Genomic DNA, 10,754 nt, shown 5'->3' with positions numbered 1-10,754 from the left:
TTGCGTGACAGCGAAAAAGATGTAAGCGACACTAATTACCGTTATATTGAAGATATTCCACAAATGATTTATTTTTTAGTAAATAGCATTTAGACACGGAACTATACCAAACTTAATTAAAAATTTTGGTTAGATCAAAAGTTATTCAATAAAATCCGTCTCCTGTAATATTTGCTTTTTGTCGCTTACACCTTTTTCGCGGGAAGGGCTCGATATGTACATTTTAAACTCTGAAGGTAACAAAAACTATATTTCTTTACATGTCAGAATCTTATGGCCTCGACACATAAGAAACATGTCATTTTTGCATAAGTCATATCTGGTAAATGACTAAAGACCAAGTTCGGCCTAATTCAAATGTGATTCTGAAATCTTTTTATTAGGTCGAACTTGGTCTTTAGTCTTTTATCAGATATGACTTCAGCAAGAATGCCATGCTTCTTATGTGTCGAAGCCTTTAAAGTTTTTACCACTTTTTACTAAAAAAAGTGTTCCTTTACTTCTAAAGGGTATACTTGGACCTTGGAGTAATAAAAATTTTAAAGAAAAATATCATTCATTTATTTATCTTAAATTGTGATGTATATCTTCATTTCTATTTGTTGCATACGGCGTGACATATACTCTTTATTATATTATTGTTTAAAAATATAAAAAAATATTTGTTAAATGGCTTCATCAAAAACTCCATGGTCTTTAACGGAAAAATGTGATTTTTAATGGCTTATAATAGGCAACCCTGATCTCAAAAACTTGGTTTGTTCCAGTACTACACATTTTTACTCCGATAACCGATTTTTCCTTTATGTTATCGAAAAAAATAGTAAAAATGTGTAGAAATGTGCAGTACTGGAACAGACCAACTATTGTTTGCTGGCTAACATGGCTAAAGTGTTTTTACACTATCCATCAATGTCGTATGAGATGTCAAATTTACTACCCATGGTACAATTATTACAGGTAAAAGCAAGTGCTGTTGTACAACAATCGATACAACAACCACATAGAAATTTGTTTTTGTACGTAATACTAGTGTCATAGCCATATGGGCAAAAATGTAAACAAATATAAAAAATCATAAATATTGCTTTGAAAAATGTCAAGGCTTCTTAATTAAAACGAGTTGAATGAAAAAACGTTAGATTTTAAATTTTAACGTTTCCAACATTTCTTCATAACAAGGAGTTATTAACGGTATGTATTTCTCTAAATAAAATATTTACAATCAATAACACTGGTCAACAGGACTTTTGTTTCAACCGAAGTTGCACTTGTTTCTAGATGAAATCGGCGAGTTATTTTCAAATCCGGTCCCGGTTTTTCTCCATCAGCTCTTGTTTTTGAGATATAGCTCAAAATCGGGTTTTACGTGTTTAACCCAGACTTTCGTTATTTTCGGATACAAACAACTATTTTTTTGTGGGTTTTTCCACATTAATATATTAAGGAGATGTTGTACACTCGATACAAATCGTTTTTGAAATAGTTATGGTGAGAACATATCAAAAAAAAAAAAAAAATATAGAAAATATACGACGGACCTTGTAAAAATTTCATATTTTGAGTACTTTAAGCTGTAATTACGTCATCCATAACCTAAAAATCGCCAATCACAGCTCACAAACGAAAACTACTGGAATATGGATTCGCTGAAGATGAACCGAAGAAAAGAGGCTGCAGACGTTTGCCACGAAGATACAAACTTTTTCGATTCCATAGCTTTACTTCCGTTTACATTTGCCAATAGTAAAAGAAAAATGCAGTAAACACATAACACGGTTTATTTACAGTCAACCAAAAAAGTCTACATACACCCTATAAATCTCGAGTTTTAAAGGTGAGTAAACATTTTGATGAAAATCCAAGTACATAGTTCTATTTCATATCCCTAATGAAAAAAATTAAATACAACAAAAATATATTCCATAATACGAAGAACGGTAAATTCTATAAAAATTAAAAAATTAATAGGGAAAAAGTGTACATACACCCCAATTAAATATGGATATTATCGTAAAATTTATGGAATAAGCAATACATACAAATTTTACATTTTATTGTTTATCGAATGTCTTTGGTTGTCCATGATACCTTTTAGACAAAATAGGAACATATTTGTGGATTAATTGCCGTTATTTAAGATCAGACTTCGCGTATAACTTGTTAAAGCGGACCCTTGCAGATTTCTTTGAGTTTTTGAGTTTGTTACTTCAAAAACCCCCAGAAAATACATTGGGACTGATAATCCTGAGATCCTAGAGTGCTTTGAAGTTGTCTTTGTAAACACTATATGTGCTCCTGAACTTCGCAAAATGTACGAATTCCAAGGGGCAAATTACATGCAGAAGCCATTGAATTACCTTGTAATAAGGTCTGGTACAATCCTGGAGCATCCATTGCTGGTGCTTTTATTTTGATGCTTTGGAAACTTGAGGAGCGGGTTTGTAGAATAATGTTGTACATTTCTGATTGATTTACGGACCAAACATTATATCAGACCTTATTATGAGAAAACTCAGGAATTCGTATATTTAGCGAAGCTCAGGAGCATATATTATCCACAAGAACAACTTCAAAGCACTCTAGAATCTCAAAATGATTGGTCCCACTGTATTTTCTGGGGTTTTATAAACTACCAGATTGAAAAACTCTGCAAAAAACTGCAAGGGTCCGTTTTAACGAGGTATACGCGAAGTCTGACTTTAAATAAAGGCAATTAATCCACAAATATGTTCCTTTTTTGTCAAAGATATATCATTTACAGCCAAAGACGTTCGATAAGCCATAAAATGTAAAATTTGTATTGCTTATTCCATAAAATTTACGGTAATCTCAATATTTCATTGGGGTGTATGTACACTTTTTCCCTATTATTTTTTTATTTTTATAGAATTTTTATAGAATTTACCGTTATTCGTATTATGGAATATATTTTTGTTGTATTTAATTTTGTTCATTCGGTATATGCAATAGAACTATGTACTTGGATTTTCATAAAAATGTTTCCTTACCCTTAAAACTTGAGATTTTTAGGGTGTATGTAGACTTTTTTGGTTGACTGTATGTAAGACTAACTTTTTCTCCTGGTCTGTATCTATTTCCAATTCCTCACAATATTCTTCAACGGTTATGGTATGGAATGCAATATTTACATCTGTGGAACGGAAAAAAGTACAGTTTACATAAATTTTCAATTCTAAATTACAAACAGTTACTTACCATTCCATAGTCGCAACCTTCTGCGAATGCACAACAAATGGTTCTGCACGTGGTATGAGCTTCCATTTTTTCCTACTCTTCTCGTATCCTCCGGTAAAAAGTGATCCCAGCATATACAGTCATTCTTCTTGAAATCCTTTCCACAGATTTTAGCCCAGTCACGCCTTATATGTGGATCTAATGGAATGTTGAAATAAGGTCCTTTGTCCTTCGTTTCTATTTTATAGCACAATACGCACTTTCTCTTTTCACTATGCGATAATACCCATTATTTATGAAAATATATGTACATATTTCTTTGTACTTACCGATGTATATGCTAATATCAAATTAAATTTTTTATATTTTTAGTTTCCAATGTGTTTGTTTGTGGATGATTTATTTCGAAATTTTCAATACAACGGTTGACAAAAAAGTATACACAATGAAAAACAATGACAAAACGTCATATACATTTTGACACTAGTATTACGGGTGAATCTAATCAGCTGGGACTTGCTTTTACCTGTATTATTGTACCATGTTTACTACCTGTGAATGTTGTACACATAAGCTTTGTTCCAGAACTAAAAAGTTTTTACAATTTTTACGAATTTTACACATTTTACCCGAAAACCCGTTCCCGTACACAAAAAAGTTGTAAAATGTTCACTTCTCTTTAAACAAAAATGGCGCTGAATGACACTCTCTTTTTTGAACTCTCAGCGATTCCCTTGCAATGAGGGAAATATATGGGGATCCTTAGGATACAAAACGCCAGGTTGATAATCGAAAATTTCCAATTCGTCAGCAGATAATAGTATTCGAAAGTTGCTTAAAATAAACAGCTAAGATACGGCAATTACAGTTAATTTTAACATACACATATTAACATAACAAAATAATCACGAACACCTGGTTGAGATGCAGTAGAGTGTATTAACGAAGTGTGGGCAAGATATTATCCAGTAACAAGAAGCACACAATGGCAGCAAAAAAAAAAATACTGTTCCATAAAATCGATAGGGCACTGCCCGCAATGACCAGCAATGTAAAGTCGACGGCTCCAGATCTGTTGAGAAAAAAAACAAAAGAGCAATAGCAGTTCAAATTGAGTACGGGTAGCAGAAAATTTGGGGCAATCAAAGATAATGTGTTGAGCATGATCTTTATAATTTCTTTGACAGTGAGGATCTTGGCTCTATGTTTTGGAGGCAATTCTCTGGGGGAGAATTTGATACCATCTTGCCCAAAAATTTCATCTTTTTAACCTGCTGTACCTGGCTGTCATTAATGGACAATGAGATTTGTTTAACGCTGTTTTTGTCGAAATAGATAGTATTAGATTTTTCTGGACTGAAGGAAAGATTTAAGGTAGCACATATTCATTGAAAAGAGATCGCTTTTCTTTGAAGACGCTCAGCAGCTAAGTCAAAGTCTCTGTCAAACACCATTAACAAAAAGTCGTCAGCATATTGGAATATCATAGTGCTAGAATCTTCCAGATCATGTAATTTCGCAATGTATAGATTGAACAAAATTGGTGATAAACAGCTACATACCTTGCGGAATTCCATTATTCACTTCAATCTCCTTGTTGCCCACCCTTAAAATTCTTTTGGAAAAAAAGTTTACAATCCAGTTCGTAATCCGGCCATTCACTCCATAATTATACATGAGGTTAGCAAGAATGTCGTTCTTAACGCAGTTATAGGCATTGTTAATGTCCAGGGACTGTACTAATATCTTATAATTGTTTGCCTTAAGTAACGCTACTCTGTGTAAGAATTCAGTTAGGCAGCTAGTAGTTGACATGCTGCTCCTATAAGCATATGACCGCTGTGGTAATACCAGATTGCGCCAACATATCTTTCAACATTAGGTTGATACATTTAATGAAGACAGAAATAAGTGAAATGGGGCGAAAATTACTAATTTGACTCAAGTCTTTTTTGGGCTTCGGAATAGGAACAATTCGAATAATTCTCCAGCTATCTCTAATGGAGTTATCTAGAAATTCATCATACATGGCGGTTAGAATAGCTCTCTTAGATATCCCAGGAAGGCCATAAATCATTTCATATGCCACTTTGTCGTGCTCGCCAGCCGAACCGTTCTTTTTGCTGGCCAAAATCTGCTCAAAATGATCAAAGCCGAATGTGATAACCTCCTGGTTCTCCTCAACTTCAGGCATCACCACATTCCCACTACCGTCATAGGGCACTTCTTCCTTCAAGCTTCTTAAATATTCCGCATCATTCTCACAACTCCATGGTCTAACAGCAGCAACATCCCTGTTGCACACATTTTTGATAAATCTCCAAGCATCTCGAGTATTTAAAATTAATATCATCAATTTTTGCAAGAAAGCTGTTGTTCTTTGCCTTGGCCACCATTTCCTTCCATTCTTCTACTTCCTTCCTAGCTTCAGTTAAGTTGGCATAATTAGGATATTTACTTGCTTTCTTCACCGCAGCAAGCTGTTTTCTGTATTTCACTGAAAGCTCATCATTCCACCAGTATTTGGGCACATTTTTTGCATCCAATGTTGAGATGGCAGCTTCAACTTCTCCACTCATCACCTCTTCAATTATAGAGAAGTCCGGCTTAATTTACGTTTATGCATTAATTTTCTTTCCGAGGTACATCTTTCTGCAACTTTTATGGTCGATTCCGTATTGCGACACAAGTCGTGTCGCGTTGCCATATGCAATTTTTACATTCCGTATGACAAAATTCGCCCGACGCCGGCAAATTCTGTCGCCATAAAGTTAATTTTCGGGCGACAACAAATTAGCTGTCGCCGTGCATATTTACAAGTGAATAAAAAAAAATTGAAACATAAGTAACATTTTTATTTATTTTAAGTGAATTTGTCTAATATTATATACTTTTTCGCAGAGACGACTGACAACGCGACACGACTTGTGTCGCAATACGTATAGATGGGATTCTACCCGGTATTTACCCAAAACTTGGGTAAATTCCCGATAAATACCCTTTTCGGGTGTTTATTTGGGTATTTAAAAATTTATTTTGAAATGAAAATTTTGTTTTTCTGTCAGACAGAAAATCAAAAAGAAAAGGAGTTGTATGTAGAAAGAAAATCAATGCAGACCACCGCAAATATAGCTTTGTCGAAGAGGACCAAAATCTCAAGATTATCAGCAAAAATCAAAAGTAAAGCCATCAGATATGTATATAGAAAAAATAAGAATATCGGTCCAGCATTTACGTTTTTCCGCAAGAAGGATTTCAACAAACCGTTCTAAAAGCCCTCATATGTCAAAAATTACGCTGTATCTATATATGAGAGATTTACCAAAAATATGGACCAAAATTGGTAAAATATTAACTAGTCTCATTTCCAAAAAAGGTAATTTTATTCATAGTCAGTTAAAATTTGTTAAATTACTGCGCTTTCGCGTCCAATTGGATGATTTTAGTTTCTGTAGTTTTTACCCACATATTGGTTAAAAATCTGGGTATTTACCCATTTGTACCCAAATTACCCATTTTAATGGGTATTTACCATTTGGTTATTTACCCATTTCCCATTTCTAGCAACCCATTAATATACGTAACAGTTTCTAAATTTTAATTTACGACTAAAAACTTAAAAGTATTTTTTACAGTTACCCAGAATTATTTTAAACAAAGCCTGAAAAAACTGAAACAGGTAGAATAAAAAGACAAGGGAGTCTTCTTTCATATCTGGAGTCCAGTCTGATTCATTTTTTTTTTTTTCTAAAAATATGCAACTTCCTTTGGAACTCCTTTCCTTTAGGTGCACTTGGAGGAAAGATTCGCCATTTTCATTATAGATAGTACTCCTTTCGGTCCTAATTCCAACTGTTTATAGCTTGTGTCCCGGAAATGTACACTTCCCGAGAAATGGGCCTCTTTAAAATCATACATTTTTCTCTATATAGCAGGCTTTTGGCCGGCCTGGTATCTATGAGGGAAGTATGGACTTTCACCAATACATATTGTATGCTGGTGGGCAGGGGGAGACAAGACTTACATGTAATAACAAATGGTCTGTTCCAGTCCTGCAAGAGTCTACTAATTTTTACTACTTTTTGGATAACATAAAGGAAAAATGTTATAGTAGTAAAAAATAGTAGCTTCTTACAGGTTCTGGGACAGAGCAAAAATTTTGACACGATTTGAGTTTAGTAAATGCGATGAACTTAATTCAAAGTTGCCTAGGGGAGTTTGCCATTCTCCTACTAGGCGCGTCTTCCCGGGTGGCGGGTGGGCAGGGGTCTCTACGAGCCGGACCCGGCCCCGACTTCATGAGAAATGTCGAATTTCTCACCTAAAGGAAAGATGATCCTAATTGAAAAAAGCGAGGATAAAATGGTGGTTTTCTTGGTTAGAAGTAGAAATCCAGAAATCCTAAAATATGATGGAAAGTAAAACTGTCAAGTGTGATGGAAACAAGAGCATGCAATTTTTATTGCTGTTTTAATGTCTACATATGCAATATCAACATATAAAAACGAAAACGAAGCACGACAATTTACGGAAAATAAAATAAAAGTACAAAGGTTATTATTGTTTATAAATCGGAATCCAATAAAAATCAATAGAAGTGTACGATTTGTGGTACATACGTAAATCAATGAAAGGTTTTAAATGTGAATGTACGAATGTACATACATAGGTACTTTATACAATAAATAAAAAATATTTCCAGTTACAAATGTTATCATATAACCTTTAAGTATTTAAATCACGCACACTGATATTCTTTTTAAACACATTTTAATTTAATTAAAGCACAATTACATTTTGTTTCTGTTATGACCTTACATGGAATTTTTTATTTTTTGTAAGGATAACATGTCGAACAAACGTTCAGCTTTTCATGAAAATAAAAAATTACCGTCAATGCATGTTTCTGTTGTTTTTTTTTAACCAACGACCATAATTCAACAACTTCTCAGGAGAATTGTTTTGTTTAATCTGTTTAATCGATCAATACCACCGCGAATAAAACCAATAACACAAACCAGCCACAAAAAAATTATTTGCAAAATACAAAGGCAAGGTAGTTGCATGAATAGTTGCCATATCTAACAAAAAGTGAGAAAAAATGCTAGCCAAAGACGTATAGCAATAAAGACCCGAACATGGCCCAATTACAGGTCCTCCAGCAAGCGAATTCAAAGAAAAACAAAGATTTTAAATGTCAAATTTCATAAACAGAGGCGAAAAAATTTTTGAGGCGAATTTCTTTTCTGTCAATTCAGGTAGATACATACAATACATTTTCCGAGAAAAGTTTGTTACCGTAGTTATTTTTGTTTGACGAAACAGAAAATACCAGCTGATCGAACTTGAACTGCTAAAATAAGTTATTGTAAATTAAATTCTCATACAAACACAACAAATGTTGACATTTTACGTGTACAGCATTAAGTTTATTTGTTTTCTTTTTTCGAGATACATCTACCTGTTTCTATATTGTTCGACATTTCAATACCTCACAGCGAATTCAAATGACAAATATGAATTTTGACAGCTCAAATCTAAATCATCTGATTTTGCCGGAGGACCAATTGGGCCATGGACCCGAACAAATGCATTTTCCAAAAACATATGCTAATAGTTCCACATTTTGGTTACAGATGGCTACACGTCGTGTTTTGTGGGCGAAATTTATTTCTTTTCTTTTTTTATTGTTCGTTCAATGAAAAAATCAAAAGCGAATGCCATCAAACTTGAGTTTTAATGTTTTTCTTGTCAATATTCCAATGAGTAGCAGTTTTCGTTTAACAGAATGTTGTTATGATATCGTAGCAACAGAGGTTAACTCCCTCGACAGTTAATTTTTTAACAATTGACTTTTCCTATCTTATAATAGCTTTGTTACTTTACTTTTTTAATGGTAAGAGTGGTAAAAGAGAAAAGTGTCAAAATTGTTCAAAATTGCTCTCTCATGAACATTTTTACCAGAAAAGTAAAGGAACGGAAAAATGGTAGATCCGGCAGCAATGTCAGAAAAAAACATAAAAAATCAATTTTCGTCTTTTATTTCACAGTTTTTAATTTAGTTTTGTCAGCGTTCGACTTTTTCTTCTTCATTGTGAAATAATCGTCAAACAAAAGTCGAAAAATCAGTTCTGCCATTTTCTACCTGCAGAAATTTTGCTGGTAGCCTGTGGTAGAAGAGAAAGCCATTTTTGCTCTCTCTCCCCTCTCACTCTCTTAAAAATTGCTTCCAGTTTTGCCACTTTTCGGGGTTAAGGAACGCTTTGCAGGTTAAAAATGGTAACAAATGGTTAAAATGGTAACCTCAGGTAAGTAAAGGAACACAGCTAATATTGACATCTTTGTGCGAGCGCTGAATAGGGATCAATCAACTGTTTTTTTCTGTAGGGATCTCTACAGCAACTGCTTATAAAATGTATCGAACGGAGTGCATTTTTCATAATTCTGTTTGAGTACATCGAAAGATGTTGTGACAACTTCCAAAAAATTTTGCTGGGTCTATTTCTATGAATTTTACAAGGAAGCGCGCAGCTAGGATGCACTCCATTATGCTTCCACAGCACACAGCTAGGATGCACTCCATTTTCGATCCAAATCACAGCTTTTGATGTAGTGTTTTGGATTGAATTTAAAGGCACTCTTCGGATTGCATTTTTAGTCAGTCTAATAGCCCATTTAGATATGACTTCATTAGCCGGATTTAGCACATCAGGTTTTATTTGCTAAATCCAGCCAAAATCTACCGGATTTCCCATACAAAAATAAATCCTCCTATTAAGTGGATTTGTTCTAAATCTGGCATAAATCCTCGTATACAACTCTTTTTTTTGCAACATGTTGCTAGAAAATACAAAAAGTTGCAAGCTGGCACAAGAAACAAGGTAGATGCATCGGTGAATTGCTACACTAAAAATAATTTAAAATGTAAACATTTGTTAACAAGGCGGAAAAATTAAATTTGTTTTGATGTACAAAGTTGATTTTAATCAAACAAGACTAATATTTATGATGTCTAAGCGATAAAATAATTCGTTTATTTATTTTAAATGACAAACTGCGATAAAATATTTTTTATTGTCTCTTTAGTTAGCATTGGCTTTGTTCCTTTACTTTTTTAATGATGAGAGTGGTAAAAGAGAAAAGTGTCAAAATTGCTCTCTCATGAACATTTTTACCAGAAAAGTAAAGGAACGGAAAAATGGTAGATCTGGCAGCAATGTCAAAAAGAATCATAAAAAAAATTAATTTTCGTCTTTTATTTCACAGTTTTTAATTTAGTTTTGTCAGCGTTCGACTTTTTCTTCTTCATTGTGAAATAATCGTCAAACGAAAGTCGAAAAATCAGTTCTGCCGCTTTTACCTGCAGAAATTTTGCTGGTAGCCTGTGGTAGAAGAGAAAGCCATTTTCGCTCTCTCTCCCCTCTCACTCTCTTAAAAATTGCTTCCAGTTTTGCCACTTTTCGGGGTTAAGGAACGCTTTGCAGGTTAAAAATGGTAACAAATGGTAAAAATGGTTACCTCAGGCAAGTAAAGGAACACAGCTATTAGTAGCATAA

General features: G+C 33.8%; 1 long non-coding RNA gene across 1 annotated transcript; it reads right to left on the bottom strand.

Moving 5' to 3' along the window:
- Positions 1-588: 588 nt before the first annotated feature.
- On the bottom strand, positions 589-8,769 carry LOC141399695 (uncharacterized). Its single transcript, XR_012411904.1, has 3 exons — positions 8,090-8,769; positions 3,220-4,270; positions 589-3,154 (listed from the first exon to the last, which is right to left on the bottom strand). It is a non-coding gene; the product is annotated as an uncharacterized lncRNA (long non-coding RNA).
- Positions 8,770-10,754: the final 1,985 nt, after the last annotated feature.

This window comes from Musca autumnalis, unplaced genomic scaffold (genome assembly GCF_047663935.1).
Source record: "Musca autumnalis isolate F117 unplaced genomic scaffold, ASM4766393v1 scaffold_3, whole genome shotgun sequence".
Classification (NCBI taxonomy): Eukaryota; Metazoa; Arthropoda; class Insecta; order Diptera; family Muscidae; genus Musca; species Musca autumnalis.
This window is presented reverse-complemented; position numbering and strand designations above follow the sequence as displayed.